Source organism: Vulpes vulpes, chromosome 15 (genome assembly GCF_048418805.1).
Source record: "Vulpes vulpes isolate BD-2025 chromosome 15, VulVul3, whole genome shotgun sequence".
Classification (NCBI taxonomy): Eukaryota; Metazoa; Chordata; class Mammalia; order Carnivora; family Canidae; genus Vulpes; species Vulpes vulpes.
In genome coordinates, this window is record NC_132794.1 from 102,942,248 (window position 1) to 102,961,448 (window position 19,201).

Genomic DNA, 19,201 nt, shown 5'->3' on the forward strand with positions numbered 1-19,201 from the left:
TAGATTTCAAATCAAAAGTCCTGCCAATAACTGAGAAGATATGTGCACAACATATATCAGAAAAAAAATGGTTAATTTAAATGGCTAATATCTCTTCTTTATGAAGAGAGATCGAGGGACATCCTCCAGTGTCCACCCTCATCCTCTGCAAATCCCCCACCATAAAAAAAAAAAGAGAGGATCAGACAATTCACAAAATGAAGTATATGGGAGAAGGTCAAAATTCTTCCTCGTCAAAATCATATAAGTTCAAATGAGATTCTTTCTGTTCCCCACAAGTAACTGACAAAGATTATTGTAAATTAAAAATCCAGAGACTGTGAGGGCTCTATTATATACTGTTAATGGATGTCTAAAACAATACAGCCTTTCAGGAAAACAAGCTGGCAATATGTCTTCAAATTGTGGTACATTCATGCACTGCAATACTATGTAGTCATGAAAAGAATCCTGTGGAGGTTTTTATAGACATGGAAAATTATGTATGGAAAACATACAAACATATGTACAAAACATAAACACAGAAAAATTACCTTGTTGCCAAACACTTAAAGCACAACCTATTCATAACTTGTGGACTTTCCATATTTAATAAGGATGGTCAGGGTTACAATTAGGATAAAGCAGATTGCTTCTACCCATCATTCTTGTAGATTTGGGTAGAAAGTTAGCTTATCCCGAGCTGATTTCCTTCCTATGAAATATGAATGCTCTAAGACAAGAAAGTACTCAATTTTTACATTTTGCATTATAAAGCAAATGCTCTAACTATTCTTCAAAAGTCCTTGAATATTCTTATTTGATGTGTTTATTTTAAACCTTATCAGATCAGTTAGTTAATTGCAAAAGGTCTAAGTATTTCTTTTTTTTTTTTAATTTTATTTATTTATTTATTTTTTTATTTATTTATGATAGTCACACAGAGAGAGAGAGAGAGGCAGAGACATAGGCAGAGGGAGAAGCAGGCTCCATGCACCGGGAGCCTGATGTGGGATTCGATCCCGGGTCTCCAGGATCGCGCCCTGGGCCAAAGGCAGGCGCCAAACCACTGAGCCACCCAGGGATCCCCGGTCTAAGTATTTCTAATGATTAACAACTGCCAAAAGCACAACTGGGTTTCACAAAAAAATGTGGAGAGGTACAATTTATCTTTGTATCCCATCACTGTATTATTTATTTCTAACCATTAACAAGCAAAACAAAACAACAAAAAAGCAATCATTGCACTCTACTACATATGACCTACTTCCTTAAGCAGAACATCCAGACCATCAAAGTGAAGATGGGAAAAACCCTCCTCCTGACTCTTTTAGCCAGTTACTTAACTTTGCTGTGCCTCAGTTTCCTCATCTGAACTAATATTCAGACTGGGTCATAATATTATCTACTTTGCACAGTAGGAATGCTCATCTCCAAAGTCATATGTTAAAATCCTAACCCCCAAAGGTAATGAAGTTAATAGGTGGAGCTTTTGAGAGCTGATTACGTCAAGAGGGTGGAGTCCTCACAAAGAGATTAGTGCCCTTATAAAAGAGGCCACAAAACACTCCTTTCCACCTTGAGAGGGTGCTGGCTTATATAAATCAGGAAGAGGCCCCTTACCAAAACATGACTATGCTGGCATCCTGATCTTAGACTTCCCAGCCTCCAGAACTATGGGCAACAGATTTCAGTTGTTTCTAAGCTGCCCTGTCTGTAGTATTTTGTTACAGCAGCTTGAACAGACTAAGACATGCCTCAAGGATTATCAATTAATTAATCTGTGTAAAATCTTGTTTGGCATGTAGTACCTCAGTAAATGTTAGTTTTCACAATAAAAAAGTAAATAAAGAAATGTTAGTTTTCATAATTATTATTTTTAATTGAAGTGCAGTTTGACATTAGTTTTCTTTTTTTTAAGATTTTATTTATTTATTCATGAGAGACACACACAGAGAGAGGCAGAGATACAGGCAGAGGGGAAGCAGGCTCCATGCAGGGAGACTGATGCGGGACTTGATCCTGTGACTCCGGGATCACGCCCTGAGCCAAAGGCAGGCACCAAACCGCTAAGCATAGTTTTTGTAATTGTTGCCAGTACAGCGTCTACTAAGAAGTAGTACACTTTTTAAATTATTATTACTACTATTATTATATGTAAGGATAGAAGTAATAGCAATAATGTGACTAAAATACAATTAAAGCAACTAGAAAAAGAAACGTCAAGGTAATCTTGCCTAAAAATGAAGATTTATAATAGCTTCTAGAATGAAAGATTTATATTCCATTGGGGTTGACTTGGAGTAAGGAAAACTCAATAGCGTTCACCTCGTGGACATGTCTTGGGCGTCCGTATGGAAGCACTCTCAGAATAAGTGACTCAATCAGCTATTAAAGGTATCATCTTTTAGAACTCAGGGAAACTAAAAGTCAATAGTAGAACCACTTGTACTTTCTTAGGCTCAAATTGCCAAACTCAGATACGCTGCCAGATTTCGTGCATAAATTAAATAAAATCATCTTGGGTCTTTCTGAGAAATAGTAATGTTCTTAAACCCAATTTTAAATCACTGCAAGTGGTAAAATAGCACATTTTTTGTTCTTTATTTTTTGTTCTTTTTTTCCAAAGCACGAGGAATTCTTAGACCTCTAAAAGCCAAATTTTTCCTTTTTGAAACTATGAGTTAACTGTATTAGTAACTGTATTAGTCAGTAATACACTTAGGAAACAAAAACCCTACAGTTCGTGTAAAAGATGAGGCCAGGCTGAGCGAGGGTGTCAGCTGCCCTGCCTCATGCCCCCTATCATGGACCTCATGTGCATGAGCTGACATACAAGAAAGAGGACAAGTCCTGGGGAATGGAGAGAAGATGGCCCTGTTACTCAGCTCTGCCACGCTGATGAGGTCTGCACTCTCTGAAAAGAGGGGCTCCTGTAAAAGAAGAAAAAAGTTGCTTTCTTCAGGGACTCATAAAATATAAAAAGCCTAAAGTATAAATAGGGTTTCTCTGGGGACCCATGTGACAAAATGAGACAAGAAGTTGGGGAGAAGGAGGTGCCTGGGTGGCTTGGCGGGGGAACACCTAGGTGGCTCAGTCGGTTGAGCATCTGACTTTTGATTTCAGCTCAGGTCATGATCTTAGGGTGATGAGATTGAGCCCCACATTGGGCTCCACATTCAGTGGGGAGTCTGCTGGAGATTTTCTCTCTCTCCTTCACTCACGCACTCACTAAATAAATAAATAAATCAGATAAATAAAATCTTTAAGAAAAAAAAAGTTGGGGAGAAAGACCAATGTGGAGACCAAGAGACATCACTTGGACATGGAAGCAGAAGTTACTTGATGGGCTCACACTCCACTGGTGTCGTATCATGGGCCTCCTTATGGTCCCTGCCTAGGGAAGAAGACAGTATGAAATTGCAGTGAAGCACCTGCCCTTTGCAGACAGGCAGCCTGGGTTCAAATCAAAGGAAAATCAGTTTTCCTTCTACCTTACTGGCCATTTATTCTTTTTTTTTTTTTTTTTATGACAGTCACACACAGAGAGAGAGAGAGGCAGAGACACAGGCAGAGGGAGAAGCAGGCTCCATGCACTGGGAGCCCGATGTGGGATTCAATCCCGGGTCTCCAGGATCGTGCCCTGGGCCAAAGGCAGGCGCCAAACCGCTGCGCCACCCAGGGATCCCTGGCCATTTATTCTTAAGCTTTGTTTCTATGTCTTCCTTCTCTCCTCAGACTTCAGAGCCATGTCCCTCAACTATCTGGGGAGAAGGGAGAAGGCCCAGGTGTTTTTTGTTTTAACTTCCACTGAGGACTGCCACTTTTGTAAAATGTGATAAAAACAGATGAACAAAATAATGAAAGCAAGAGGCATACAGAATTATAAGCCCCCAACCAGACCTTTGTTGCTATTAAAGTTCCAAAAATTTACTCTCTATTCTGTTTTTATCCCACTGGGGGCCAGTAACAGGGTGTGGGCAGGCACCAGGCTGTAGACCACCTTTGAGTAGCATCACTCTAGAGAACGCAGTTCTCCATCTACACGTCCTTCCTAGGTAATGTCCCAAATGTTACAATGACAAATCCCCAATTTAAGGTTCTTGTCTTGATGCTTCCCTACAGTGGAGACTCCAGTGTCCTACTTCCTACCCAACTATTCCTCTGGGAAGTCTCGGGGTATCTCAAATTAAGGTGCTAACAGAACTCCTGATGTTATTCTCAACCCGAACCTGTTCTCTCCCTTCCCGAAACAGAACCCTCACTCTTCCAGGCGCCCCCTCTCTCTCTGGACTCTAACTCCATTCCATCAGTCATTCCTGCCTCAAATATTCCACCAATCTGTCCACCTAGTCCTCCCTCCACTGCCTCACCTCCAAGCCACCATCCTCTCATCCCTGCATCACTAGAAGGCATCCTGGCTGTTCTCCGTGATGTCTCTCCTGCCTACCCCGTACCTGACAATCCACAAAGCAGTGGAAGGGAAGGCTGAACACGTGCAATCAGATCACAGCACACCCCTGCTTAAAACCCTCCAGTGGGTTTTCATTACTATAAGAATAAAATCAAAATCTGTTACTACAGTGCACAAGACCCACCCTGGCCTGGGCTCTGCTTCCCCTCCAGCCTTCTCTTTGATTTTCTTCCTGCAGGCAACAGATTTCTGGCTACACAGACCTTTCTGTTCCTGAAACACTCCAGGCTCCTCTCTCTGTGGGGACCTTTACATTGCTGTTCCTGCGACCTCTAACCCTGTTCTCAAGATCTTCAGGTGGCTAGCTCCTTCTTCTCACCCTGATCTCAGCTCACAGGCTCCCTCCCAAAACGGCTTCCCTGGCATCTCCAAAGATGCCCAATCCACGGACCAATGATACTGTTGTAAAATGCAGTCAAAGGACTCACCAGTCACTCTCTCTCACATAACCCTGCTTTACTTCCACCGTCCAGCCCTTCATCAGAGTCTGAAGTTGCACTTCTGTTTCACACCGCCCAGCTTCCAACGGGTTACAAACCTGGGAACAGGGGACCCCTAACTGCGCTGCTCACCGCGCTTGCCCAACACTTGAACACGCCTGGCATCAAGTTGATTCCCTCCTAAAAATATTCATTAAATCAATAAATGAGTGGTTCTGACAACTGCCACTTATTAACCCTGTAAATATGTAATCTCAATGCCTGTTTCTTCAACTGTAAAACAGAAATAGTAATGTTTACCCCATTAGGTGGCTGTGAGAATTCATTTATTCATAAATGAAGTAATGTGTGTAAAGCACCGGGCACGAGGTCTGGCATGGTGGCCAAGAAGTATACTGTGTGCAGTGGCCAGCAATAAGGAGCTTACACCAGAACACAGTACATTCATTCACAGCACATGTAAGACACCCCCTTGCTCTGCCAGGAAAGGCAGAGAGACATTCAGGGAGGAAAATGCTCAGGTCTTCCAGTTTTTCAGGTGACGGCCACCATGCCAGCAAAATCTGAATACTTACATAAATACGCGCTCATTTGTACCTCCTGGCTGGGGGGCCCTGGGGGGAACTTGGCACACATTTGCACTTACACGTCTTTCATACTAAAATACCAACCTAGGTTTGCAGACGTCTGGATAGAACCTGGAATTTCATTAAATTTTATATTTAGAAGGAACTTACCTTGACAACCTACCATTTTTCTCAAATAGGCCAATATAGAAATATGACTCCAATTTTGGAATCTTTTTCAAGGGAGCAGGTGATAAACAATCATGCCCTTTTCTGGAACATCCAAATTATACTAAGAGCCGCCGGGAAAATAGAGCACATGTACTCTACAAATTGCAGTTCCCTCAATTCATCCTTTCATAATTTCAGAGTGCTATAGCATGACATCACTCCATCTCACCAAGAGTAGTACACATCACTCCAGCGTTATTATGAACTCGTCTTCCTCAACCCCCCTGATCTGCCCACCCTCAAGAGTAGGTCTGACCAACGGCCAGCTTTTTTCATTCAGTGACACCCCACCCTTAAAATGACCTATTTTTTTCTTTTGTTCTTTGAATATTTTTATTATGCTTTTGTAAATCTGTATTTATCACTAATTTTAGTTGAAGGAATAGGGAATTAAACCAGATTAGAAGTCCCTAGCTAATGCGGTACCTAAGAATACATCAGGCATATCAGAGAAGGGATGATGATCACAATTCAAAAAATTGCCTGGGGTGCTGATGCTCCTCTGATTTGTCCCCTTGCTTGATAAGTAGGGGGGATTATGGTAGCACGAGAGCACACAAGAAATAGGCGTGCATCTATCTGTGCAAGCTGGTTGATTTTTTCCATGCCCGAAGAAAAGGGAATGAGAACTTATGAGCATTTGTGAAAATTGTTACTGCAGGGCTTATTATTTTGACATATTGCATTTCAGCCTTCCCCACTTGGCATTGCAACATGATTGATTCGACTAGATCAGTTACCCAGAGAGCCGAGCACAGGCCTTCCTTCTTCAACCTACAGGCACATCAGACAGGGGAAACACTGACCCTGTGTTAGTGCTTGACATGTTAAATCAGAAGATACTGTATGAAATGGAAATTGTGTATAATACAGTAGAACTGTAACCAAATGAGTAGATTCCAAGAAGAAGGATGAAGATATTAACCCAACTTTTTCACTGCTACCTTTTAGTTGAGTGAAAATAAAACTGAAGCCTGGACTAAGGCATTAATTGATCATTTAACTTGTTAAAAATTTTTAGAAAGCAGCATATTTTAATCACAAATATTTTATGGCCCTATTACAGGGAGGAGCTTTTTTCTTTTTAAATGGATTTGTCCCATGATATCAAGCAGAAAAAGCAGCTCAGTGTTGCAGTCAAATATTATTTAAGGTTAATGGTTCAATCTCGGGGTTATTCTGACTGTAAATTATCTCTCATCCCTCAGATATCCCCCCCAGTTAGCCAGGCTCCTTTATGCAACCTTAGTTCCTGCTTTGGTTTGTCCTTGTAACTTAAGAACTACTTTTCCCTCATGCTTCCTCCTTTAAACTAAATCTCTTTTCTCATGTTGTCTGCTCTAAACTAAGTCAGAAGAAAAACAATCAGATAAAAGGAATTCATTTGTAAGACCTCTTCATGTCACTGCATTTTGAAAGAGGATATTGGTTAACCCCACCACAAACTTCTACATCGTGCCCCCTAACATAAGATTGCCCCCCTCGGGATCCCTGGGTGGCGCAGCGGTTTGGCGCCTGCCTTTGGCCCAGGGCGCGATCCTAGAGACCCAGGATCGAATCCCACGTCGGCTCCTGGTGCATGGAGCCTGCTTCTCCCTCTGCCTGTGTCTCTGCCTCTCTCTCTCTCTCTCTCTCTCTGTGACTATCATAACTAAATTTAAAAAAAAAAAAAGATTGCCCCCCTCATGCTTCATGGTCATTGCTAGAATAACAATGACCAGCACTTTTTTTTTGAAAGGTTGATGTGTCTTATCAAAATTGTGTCTCTCTATTTTTTTTTAAGACTTATTTATTTATTCATGAGAGACACACAGAGAGAGGCAGAGACATAGGCAGAGGGAGAAGCAGGCTCTCTACAGGGAGTCTGATTCAGGATTCGATCCCAGGACCCCGGGATCACAACCTGAGCCAAAGGCAGATGCTCAACCACTGAGCCACCCAGGTGCCCCCAGAATTGTGTCTCTCATGGTATTTAAATTTGACTAATACAATGATAACAATAATAACAACGATAATAGTAATAAAAGTGAGGGAAAGAACTCATACTCATCAACCACTTTCTATACATGAGGCAGTTAGTACTGGTTATCTCACTTAATCCGCACATTTACTCCCCTACTCTATAGAGTAGCTCTTATTCCCATCCTTTTACAGAGGATGAAAATCTGAGGCAAGGTTTAAATAATGTCCTGAAATTCAGACAGCCAGTAAGAGGCAGAGGCAAAATCTGAACTAAACTCCTATTCGTTTTTGTATACTCTGTTGCTTCATAATTGCAACTCAAGAGATATTTATTAAGCACCTATGAGGTACACAGCACCACATTAACAATTTTTTAAATGGGTAAGACCCATAGTGTAGTCAAACAAACAAGGTCCAAATCTCTGCCACTCACTAGCTGTATCTTTACTCTCACTGAGAGTAAATCTGAAACCTCCATTGGCCCCTTGAAAATGGGGATAATATAAATCCTGTAAGAGTTTTTCTTAGGATGAAATATTATGTTTGCAAATAGTAATCACTAATATTAACTGAGTGTTTACTATGTGCTAAGCACTGTCGTAAATCCTTTTTCCACCGTCTTAAATCCTGAATTCATGTAATTCTCTCAACAATCCTATGAGACACTTGCTCTTTATGAGGAGACAGGCACAAAGAGGGGAGGGAACTTGTCCAGGGTCACCCAGCTATAAGTGTCAGTGCTGGGATTTGAATCCAGGCAATCTGGCTCTAGACTCATCCTAACTACAGTGCTATAATGCCTCTCACTGTCTGGTAGACAGGGGGAATTCAATAAATAGTAACTTTAAAAATGTTTCCTTTCTAGGGGTGCCTGAGTGAGAGAGAGAGCGTATACAAACAGGGAGGAGGCGTAGAGGGAGAAGCAGCCTCCTCGCTGAGCAGGGAGCCTGATGTGGGACTCAATCCCAGAAAGGCAGAAGCTTAACCAACTGAGCCAACCAGGAGCTCCAGGGGTGGAGAACTCTAAAGGCAATTCAAGAGGCAATGGGAGTCATGGAAGCTTTTGATAGGGAAGCCATGCAATCAAGGCCAAGTTGTAGAAAATTAATAGCTATGATACACAGAATGGAGTAGAAAGAGGATATGAGTGATACTGATAACTGCAGTCCATATGTTCTAATTGCCTTCTTTACACATTCTCACAATTTAGAAAGAGAATTACCTAAAATTAATCACTTAGTAGGCTTTATTAGACACTGGAAACCATGACATGATCATACTTGAACTGCTGAACTGCCAAAACCATGGGAAAGAATTATAGACCATGAGAAGACCTGTGCTTGAATAACTCTCATTCTAATGGGAGTCATGATCTAAGTTTGGGGAATTAAGCTGACTGTATTTTTAGCTATCATTTATCTGCTATCTCTCAGTCCTTACAAAACACACATAGTAGTAAACAGACATGAAATTAGCTACCATCTTTGGTTGACCAGCTTACAATATGCAATCTATACAAAAGCGATCCAGAGGGGAAAATGCAGTTCAATCCCGAAATTATGCTTCTACCGTCAGATATGCAGAGGCAGATGTAAAGACAACAATGAAAATGTTATCCGAGCATGTTTCAACATAGCCCCAGGCCTTCAGAAGTCATATCTGCTGTGTGTGCCCTTCTCGTGCTCTGTTCAATGTGTATGCATGTCCGATAAGTTCATCTGTTCTTTCTATTTTGTTTGCTTTAAAAAAAAAATTAAAACACCCTGGTACATGTCACAAAAGCCCAGGCAAGGATGGCAGCTGAGATGTTTGACAGGAGTCACACCTCCATATAGTCTCTGTCCCAGGGGCTGAGTCTCTAGCTCACATTATATATTACAATCAAGACTGCCTAGTAATTTCTTTGGTGTACCATTTCAAAATCCATGGGTACATTGAGAATATAATGATTTATCATGACACATCTTGATTTCTAAGCTTAGTCACACCCTTCACAACATGGTTATCTAATTTTACAGCTTTTCCTTTCTGAAACCACAGAAGGAAGGGGTTTGTCTTCCTCTCGTAGCTACTCCTCTGGACAATATGAAGCACTCTAAGCCAAATATTAGGCAATGGCTGCCCATTATCCGTTGGCTATATCTGCTTCTTTCTTGTTCCCACAATGGGGGTGATTTGCAATACAGGATATACACTTTGTTTGCTAGCTACAAATCGTAACAGTTGCCAGAGCTAAGTTTTATTCACACAGTTATTCACAACACACACACAGGCCAGGAGGAAGGTGAGGGGAGTTAGGTGTCTAGAGTGCAAAAGATAAGAAGGCATCACTCTCATGGGGGGCGGGGGGGGGGGGGGTGGCTTATACCCTGCACCCTCATGCTGGCTCTGTGTGCGTGCACAGGCACAAACACCACAAAAGCCAAAGATGACCAAATACAATATAAGTAAACAAGCCTAAAGCCACAGATCAGGGTTTCTCATGTTTTCATTAAAGGTACATTCAGTTCGGGTCAAAGTTTAACTGTGTTGGTCCACTCAACACTCTCCAATGGTTCGCATCTCACTCAGAGTAAAAGCCAAAGTCCTTATCGTGGGTCAAAGCACATGACCAGTCCCTCAAACCCTCACCATCTCTCTGACTGGCCCCTCCTACTGGCCTCACTATGCCTGAAACACTCCAAGCACATTCCTGCTGGGGGTTGCAGTGACTGTTCCCTCCACCTAGAACACCTTACTGCACACACTTACGTGGCTTGCGCTCTCTCCCCCCTCTGTTTAAATGCCATCTCCCCAAAAAGTCTTCCCTGATCTCTCCCATCCTGTCCTTTCCACCCCCTACTACCACCCCTGCTTCATTTTCTCCAGAGTACTATCACCATATGACATGCACTACTTATATTTTTACTTATATTTCATAAATAGAGTTTTTACGTAAATGAAATTAACACAACTCAAGATGCATGCTCCCTTGTAAGTTCCCACTGGCAAGGATTTTTTTTTTTAATGTGTTTTGTGCAATGTTGCATCTATGTCTCCAGAATAGCAGGCGCTTAATAAATATTCGTGGAATGAATGCACAGGATGCTAGCCAGACAGGTTTAATCAAGATATTGCTTCTACTATTCCAGTGATATTGCTCCCCAAATAAAGTAAAGCCTGCCAAATTATCTCCACGAGGGGCTCTGTCAGTGTGTTGATGTTGTTAACCTTATTATATCAATATAAAAACTTCTTTTTTTAAAGATTTTATTTATTTGAGTGAGAGAGTGAGCAAAAGAGCACAAGCTGGGGGAGAGGCAGAGGCAGAGGGAGAAGCAGACTCCCTGCTGAGCAAGGAGCCCAACTCAGGGCTCAACCCTAGGACCCCGGGATCATGACCTGAGCTGAAGGCAGATGCTTAACTGACTGACCCACCCAGATGCCCCTCAAAACTTCTTTAGAGAAGCAAATGTAAACACTCGCCATAATAAGTGCACACATATGCATAATCTAGTTTAAGAAGAATACAAAACCCAAGAAAAAAACTAAGAAATGAATTGGAAAAGAGACAGCTTAGGAACATAAAAATGTTGACAATATTCTCAACAAAGCTGAAGGCAGAGCATATCCCTTCAGCCATAGTTCATGTCATCAATATTCATGACCTCCAGAAGGATTCTGCTGAATTCTAGAAGTATATTACATATGACAACAATTTTCACAAAACATCTTTCTTCTGGCATTCTGCTAATGATATATATTTCCACTAAATGTCATCCCTTTTTATGACCTAGTCAATAAGATAGTAAAAATAATTTTTCAAAATAAATGTGTCCTAACTTGCATTAAAGTCATATTTTACAGATTTCATTTAGTATCCCAACATCAATTTCATGAGGGATGTGTTCTTCTGCGATGAATAATACAAAAGAAGAAATTACTATGTTTACCATAAAACAGCCAGTAAGTGTGTAAGAGCCTTTTTTCCCCCTCACTTATCCATTAATGCTTCCTTTCCTTAACTGAGGAAGATGTATAATTTGACTATCATGATCCCAAAGATTAAAATGCCTGATGGAGAACCTTTCTTTACTACCAAATTCATTCTTATTACAGAAAGAATGTTCAGTCACTGATGCTTGTTGCAAAGTCAAGGAGCTATATAGGGAAACTAAGCATTGCTCTGCATGGACACTCAAATAGACAATCCTCATTTCCCAAATTTGCATTTCCTCTTTCCCAAATACATTTTTGGTATTTTTTGTTTGATTGATTTGTACCAAAAGCAACAGGAGGAGGCATACACACACACAAAAAAAATAAGATGATGACATTTTGCTGGTTCTTTCTACCATCTTCTGCCATCAAAAAAGTGGCATTTAAAGTTTGTTTTTTTTTTTTTTTAGATTTTATTTATTTATTCATGAGAGACACAGAGAGGGAGAGAGAGGCAGAAACACAAGCAGAAGAAGAAGCAGGCTCCATGCAGGGAACCCCATGTGGGACCCAATCCCAGGACTCCAGGATCACGCCCAGGGTGAAGGCGGCGCTAAGCTGCTGAGCCACCCAGGGATCCTGGGTCTGCCCTTTTGATAATTTTTAAGGAGGCACATTTGGAGTCAGCCTTAAAAAGAATTCATTTTCAGAACTTTTTTGATGGAGTATAATAAGAGACCATGAATAAGAATAAATAATCCAACCTTTGAGAAATATATCAGCACTAGACTATTTTGTGATTATCTTGTCCTGAAAGCAATTGATCCCTTGCTGTCAATCATTCTGGAGAAATTAATCCCATAAGAGGCTATGAGGTTGGATTTAGATGAAGCAAGGATAAATAAATATCCTTTTTTCCACGGGGCTAGAAGTGGTCTGTACCTTGGTATAAATGAAGGAAATGTCTGTAACATTGTCCAGTGCTGAAGAAAGAAGGTGCCCCTAGCTGGGCAGAGGCTGAGTAGGGGGAAGGCAGCAGGCTGCAGGGGAGAGAGCATAGGGTTAAGTCAACCACAGAGGAGTATCTGAGGTATTCTCTGGACCATGCTCCTTTTCCAGGTTCTCTGAACTATCAGTAAAGCTCCCAACAAAGTTCCCAAAAGTCACAGTCTAATACTGCTGGCTGTGTGACAAAAATCTCAGCAAGATATATATACAAACATGTTCAGTGTAGCACAGTCTATTAAATCAAACAAGCAAAACATCTATCAATAAAGGACTATTAAATCAGGTATGGAGCAACCATATGCTTGAACATTATGCAGTCATAAAAATGAGCTACATCTGAATGTAAGTAATATGGAAACATCTCAAGATATATTATGTAAAAAGGCAAAGCGGAGTTTTTTTAAGGAAGTAGGTAGGTAGATCATAGTTTTATAGGGAATGGATGGATTGATTTTAGTGCTCATTATATATATATAAGGGAATACTACTCAGCTATCAAAAAAATGAAATCTTACCAATTGCAACTACATGGATGGAACTAGAGGGTATTATGCTAAGTGAAATAAGTCAGTCAGAGAAAGACAATGATCATATGATCTCACTCATATATGGAATTTAAGAAACAAAACAGATGAACACAGGGGAAGGGAGGGAAAAATAAAATAAGATGACATCAGAGAGGGAGACAAACCACAAGAGACTCTTAACTATAGGAAACAGACTGAGGGTCGCTGGAGGAGAGGTGGGGGGGGGATGGGGTAACTGGGAGATGGACATTAAGGAAGGCACGTGATATAATGAGCACTGGGTGTTTATATGCTGATGAATCAGTAAACTACCTCTGAAACTAATAATACACTATATGTTAATCATTTTTATTTTCTGTTTTGTTGTTGTTGTTAATCATTTTTAAACAAATTTTTTTTAAAAGCTTGTAGTTCGTTTTCTAAGTCACACCTTGATGTTGATTATGCTGTGGCGAAGGCTTCTGGCCCTGCTTAGCTCAAGCCAATTCAGGGAGGCTAGCGGCCAGACTGGGTAAGGGTGGGAGAAGTGACCAGAGGCCCCTGCAAGACGGCAGTTCCCAACGAAGTTGTGTACACCAAGACAGCAGGGTTTTAGCCAAGCTTGATGTCTGAACGTAGCTCATTCCTAGACACATGGGAGGCAACGCTTTATGAAACTCTTAGAAATAGCTGAAACAGGGTGAAGGGGGCTAATTTACAGCTGAAATGCAGCAGGCACCACAATAACATAACAAATGCACACCGCATTTGGCGTCACTGCCACATCCTGGCACCTGCTGATGGGTGGGAATGAGGAGGGTGGATGTAAGCAGGGGCCAGGGGAGAGTCCAGGAGGCCTGACAGACAGGGGATGTGGTGAGATGAAATGCAGGGCCAGGAGCAGTGCCTGCCCGCCACAGCAGCTGTCTCAACGCGTCTAGCCTCACTCCTTCAAGGACGCTGCCCACTGAAGAACACAGATCAGGTTCGAATCTGCACGTCGAACAGTCCTCACCCAGGTAGGAAAAACCCAGCTCTGTCCTCGGTCGGGTTCAGTACAGAGGCGGACGAGAAAATGAGCTTCCAAACCACGTCCAACGTACAGGAGTTCAGCTCAAAGTCCTGAGAAATTTCTGAGACGAAACCTTATTGGCCCACCCCCAGCCTGGGTCTCCCACCAAGCTCTGGACTAGGTGCCTAGCAACCCTTTCCTCCTAATTTTCTCAGTAACTACTTATTAAATGTCTACTCAGCTGCAGGTTCTTGGGTGGCCTAGCCTCTGGGAAAATGTGTACTTGGCTCCTCAGAATTCACAGTCACAGAGGGTACAGCCACCTAGACAACTTTGCACAGTTCAGTGTCAGCTAACAGACACAAAAATGAAAGAGTCTGGTGGAAGGGAGGAAGTGTAGCCATCAGAGGATAAATAGAGTTATACCACCAAGCTCAAATTGTTGTTTATTAGCAGAGAAATCAGGGCAAAAGGACGTCTCCAAAGCAAGGCCCTGATTTAATCAAAGGGATTCAGGGAACCAGGGCAGGCTCATCTTCAAGAGACACTAACAGGATGCTCACTTAAAGCAAATGTTCTGGAGCACCTGGGTGGCTCAGCGGTTGAGCATCTGCCTTTGGCTCAGGTCGTGATCCCAGGGTCCTGGGATCAAGTCCTACATCAGGCTCTTCACAGGGAACCTGCTTCTCCTCTGCCTATGTCTCTGCCTCTATGTGTCTCTCATGAATAAATAAATAAAATCCTTAAAAAAAAAAATAAACCTGAACACCAGCGAATGAATATCCTTAACCCTTTAGAAACTTGGCTGTGGCAGGAGAAAATGCTGAGCTAAATGATTCCGTTAGACTGCCACTTCTAACCAACTCCCCCTGTTCTTTTGTCCCTTTTCAGGACTCTGTCTTTCCAGTAGAACATACCTACCTACCTTGCTACCTCTCTCCCAATGATAAAGGTGTGCCAGGGTCACAGGGAAGCCTGATCTTAACCTTAGAGTAGACAGACACTTAGTGTCTGGAAAAGGGTTAAGGCTCCAGAGCAGAGCAGGCTATGGAGGGTGAATGTTCCAGAAGGCAGGATAGAGTGGAGGTGACCATGACCTCCCGATCAGATATCAATCCCTGGTCCAATGTGGCCTCTTGAGGTAGGGACGGTGCCTTAGTCGTTGCCGTACCTCCTGCTATACCCTCTGGTACTGCAAACTCTCCCTCCATGTTTATGGAATGAATAAGTGAACGCCATCCTCAGAGCTTGTCTAGCCTGCTTTGTGCAGAGAGTAAAACTTCAACGAAGCCCTCAGGTGATCCCTCACACTAATAATGCTCTCAAAGCCTTTGCCAAGCTCTCAAAAAGGCCCTCAGTGGTATCCCAGGCCTGTCTCTGCCTCTTCCCCTGTTACCCGCTGGCTGGACTTTCCTGGTGCAGGAGGCCGGGTTCAAGTCAGCTCAGCTGGGGTCTTGTGAGCACTGCAAGCCAGAATGAAGAATGCGGTATTTTTAACCACACAGAAGTCTTTTATTTTTATGTAGCTAAATGTATCTGCCTTTTCTTTTATGACTTTAAGGCTTTGTGTCCTGTATAAAAGGTCAGGAGCCTTCTAACATTCTCGGGTCATAAACTCACCTGTGTCTTCTTCCAAGGCCTTGATTGCTTCATTTATTTTATACTTATTTATTCAATACATTAGGAATTTTGTGTGTATATGGAATAAGAAAGGGGTCCAGACTGACTTTTGTAAGTTGTCCCCACATTACTTAGGAAATAATCTCTCTTCTCACACAGATACTTAAAATGCCACTTTACTATAACTAAATTCCATATATAGGTGTTCACTAATCTATTTCCACTACTCGAATTTTTCTCCAAACTAAATTGGTTTAATTACTGCAGTGTCATATCGTTTTAATATTCAGTTAGGCTAATCTCTCTTAATTACACTTCTGTTTCAGAATTTCATCTATTTCATTGTGCAAAATGAAGAACAGTATCATTTTGCCATATCCCTAAAAAAAGAGTCTGCTGGCATTTTAATCGGGATTTCCCTTTTTTTTATAGAGAGACTTAGGGGAAATGAGCATTTTTACAATATGCTGTTTTGTTATTCAAGGGTACCGTAGCTCTCTCTAATGGTTTAAACATTTCATGTTCCCAAAGGTAATTTTTAAATTTTCCTCATAGCATTCCTGTATGCTACACTTCACTTCATATGTCTTCTTAATGCTTACTATGCTTAATTAGCATTTTTAAAATTCTAATAACATGCTGTTTCCTGTTTTTGGAATACTTTCCTACCACTTCTTCATTTTGCAAATTCCACTCATTTTTCAAGGCCTTCCTCTAATATCACTTGCTTGTAAAGTTTTCCTTGGTTCAGTATACACCAGGATGGACCGCTCTCCTTCCTCTATGCTCCTTTGACAACTTATGTGTACCACCATCACACCACTGGCCCCTGGCAATTTCTGTACACAGGTCACTCATCTTCCCTAGACTGAGAACTCTGTAAGTAGAGGAACTAGGACCTCCCTCTACTCCCAAGCACTCAAAGATTACATCAAGTGAATGAGTGGATCAATGTCATATGCTTCTTCATGTTTCAGTAGCATTTTTGCAGTGCTAACGATAGTACTCGTAAATGGTAAAATTTGTAATAATGTGATAACAGGTTTTTTTTCCCTTAAGCACACGCTATGTTTAAAAATGCAGAAAATTATCTCATAATGAGAAATCACAAATAATTAAGAAATAAACACTAGATACATTATTTTCGTGGCATATATTTCAGCTTAATATACGAGGCAATGTTATGGTGTGTACAGCATACTCTGGCATTAACAAGACCTGGATTTAAATCGAAATGGTCTCAGGCAAGTTACTTCTTCTCTGCCTCATTTCCTCTGTCTGTCAAAGGGGCACAATAAATACCTTCAGAATAGAAAGTCTAAGAAATATCTCAAACTGAAATATCCAAAGTGCTTGATTCCCCACTCCCCAAACCTGCTCCTTCTACGCTCTTCCTCATCCCAGTTAATTACATGCTACCCTCCCAGGTGCTAAAAAATAAAAATAAAAAGAGAGAAAGAGAAGAGAAGAAAGGAACAGAAAAAAGGAGGCATCCTCAATTCTTTCCCTTTCACTCCATGCTTTCAACCCACCAGCAAGTCCTATAAGCACTTCCTTAGAAAAATAGTTCCAGAACCCAGTGACTTCTCACCAGCTGCTCTAAATCACTATCTTCTCTTGTTCTGGCCATTACAATAGCCTCCTTACTGGTCTTCCTGCTTACTACAGTCTATTCTCCACATGCATGACCAAGCAATCCTTTTAAACCCCATCAAATCAAGTCACAAGTCTGCTGAGAACTACCCAGGGCTCTCCCATCTCCATCATTCTCACTCAGAGGAAAACTCAAGATCTCAAAGTAACCTGCAAGGATGACAATCACATCCCCCAACTCTCCAACTTCTCCCTCCTTCTTGCCTGTCCTCTCTGCCCCAGCCACACTGGCCTCCCTGCTGGTCCTCAAGACAGACATCAAAGCCTTTGCATTGTTTGTCTCTGCCAGAATCTACATGACCCTCCTCACTTCCTTTGGGTCCCTGCCCAAATGTCACTTTATCAAAGAGGCCTCCCGCCCTCATCCCATATAAAATGGCACCTTCCCTGGCCTCATTTCCCTAGCAGTCTCTCTTCTATTTGTTCTTCATTTTTCTTTATAGCTCTTTATCACCACCTGTCACATTATATATGTTCATGTGGTAAGTGGCTGTCTTACTCCAATGCCAAGAACAACCTGAGTACTTATCAGGTGTTCAACTAATACTTATTGAATGACTGGACACACGAACACAGAATTTGTAACTACAATTCTACAGTTTATATAAAGTCTAGCCACAGAATAGATTCTCCTAAAATAAACAGTAACTAAGGAGCTGGTAAAGAAACTAAAATCATCACTGGATGCTCAGGCTCATCATCACTTAACCCAATTGCTTAAATGAATCAAAATAAAGATTCTCTTGTTTTACACAGAACAACAACAACAAAAGTCTCCCTGGGATCCATTAGAGGTTGCCAACCTAAACCTCTTTTCTACATTTTATTTGTAAGGTTTAAAAATTATGGCTTTCCCCTCTTCCTCTCCTTCCCCCAGACTCTGGGGCTCCTCTCCTTCTGTTCATTCCTATTTGGAGCTGAAAAGCCAGAAATAGCTGTTTACTTCATTGTCCTCATTTCCCTGCATTGTTACCATTCAGTTCTCTGGTGGCTACCCTGTGGTGGACGTGTTTTGTACATGAATTCTCAATCGGATGGAGAAGAGAAACTTGAGTAAAGACCTTGGACACAGTTTTAAGCAAAACATTATTACAGGGTATTTTCCTCAGGAAAAACTATAAGTTGACCCTAATAGTTTCATTTAAACCATCAAATATTGTTTTCATAGGTAATGATATCATAGAGCTGGGGAAAGAACACACTGTATAAAGGACTTTAATTTATTAAGATGTGGACAGCAATAATTTTATATGTAGAGTGCTTCCTCTTATAAGCTTGAGAAAAACAATCTAACAAAGGACCAGAGTCCTATGATCTCTAGTCAATCAGCAAGTAATTTCTGAGTGCTCGACCCATAATGCCTGCTTTCTTTGTTAGTCTAATGGAGGGCTCAGTAAGACAAAAGATTTTCTATGTACCTCTACTAAATAAGGACTTGCCCATTCAGTTATCATAAAACAAACTATGGATGAATTCCTTAGAGTGATAAATGCATATCACATAATCTTCCCAATAAAACAATGCAACGTACTAGCGAAATACATCTCCAATACATCAGAGACAGTCATCAAGTAGGTAGTGAGTCCAAGAACAACTGCAGGTAAATTGAACATTTTAAAGCTGCTTCAAAACTGCATTAACTGCAAAAAAGAACCATTCATTTGGGATGCCTGAGTGGCTCAGTGGTTGAGCCTCTGCCTTCAGCTCAGAGTGTGATCCAGGGATCTGGTGATGGAGTCCAACATCAGGCTTCCGGTGGGGAGCCCGCTTCTACCTCTGCCCATGTCTCTGCCTCTCTTTCTGTGTGTCTCTCATGAATAAATAAATAAATC

The 19,201-nt window shown here is 41.4% G+C and overlaps 1 protein-coding gene across 29 annotated transcripts in view; it reads right to left on the reverse strand.

Annotated features, from left to right (window-relative positions):
- ABLIM1 (actin binding LIM protein 1) overlaps window positions 1–19,201 on the reverse strand; it is a 342,319-nt gene that overhangs the window by 262,293 nt on the left and 60,825 nt on the right. Inside the window, exon 1 of one of the 29 annotated variants that reach the window (XM_072740182.1) lies at window positions 4,882–5,071. The exons of the other annotated variants lie outside the window; for them this stretch is intronic. The gene's annotated coding sequence lies outside the window, so the exon portion shown is untranslated. Of the gene's footprint in view, window positions 1–4,881; window positions 5,072–19,201 lie in introns of those variants that run through there. 29 annotated transcript variants of the gene reach the window in all.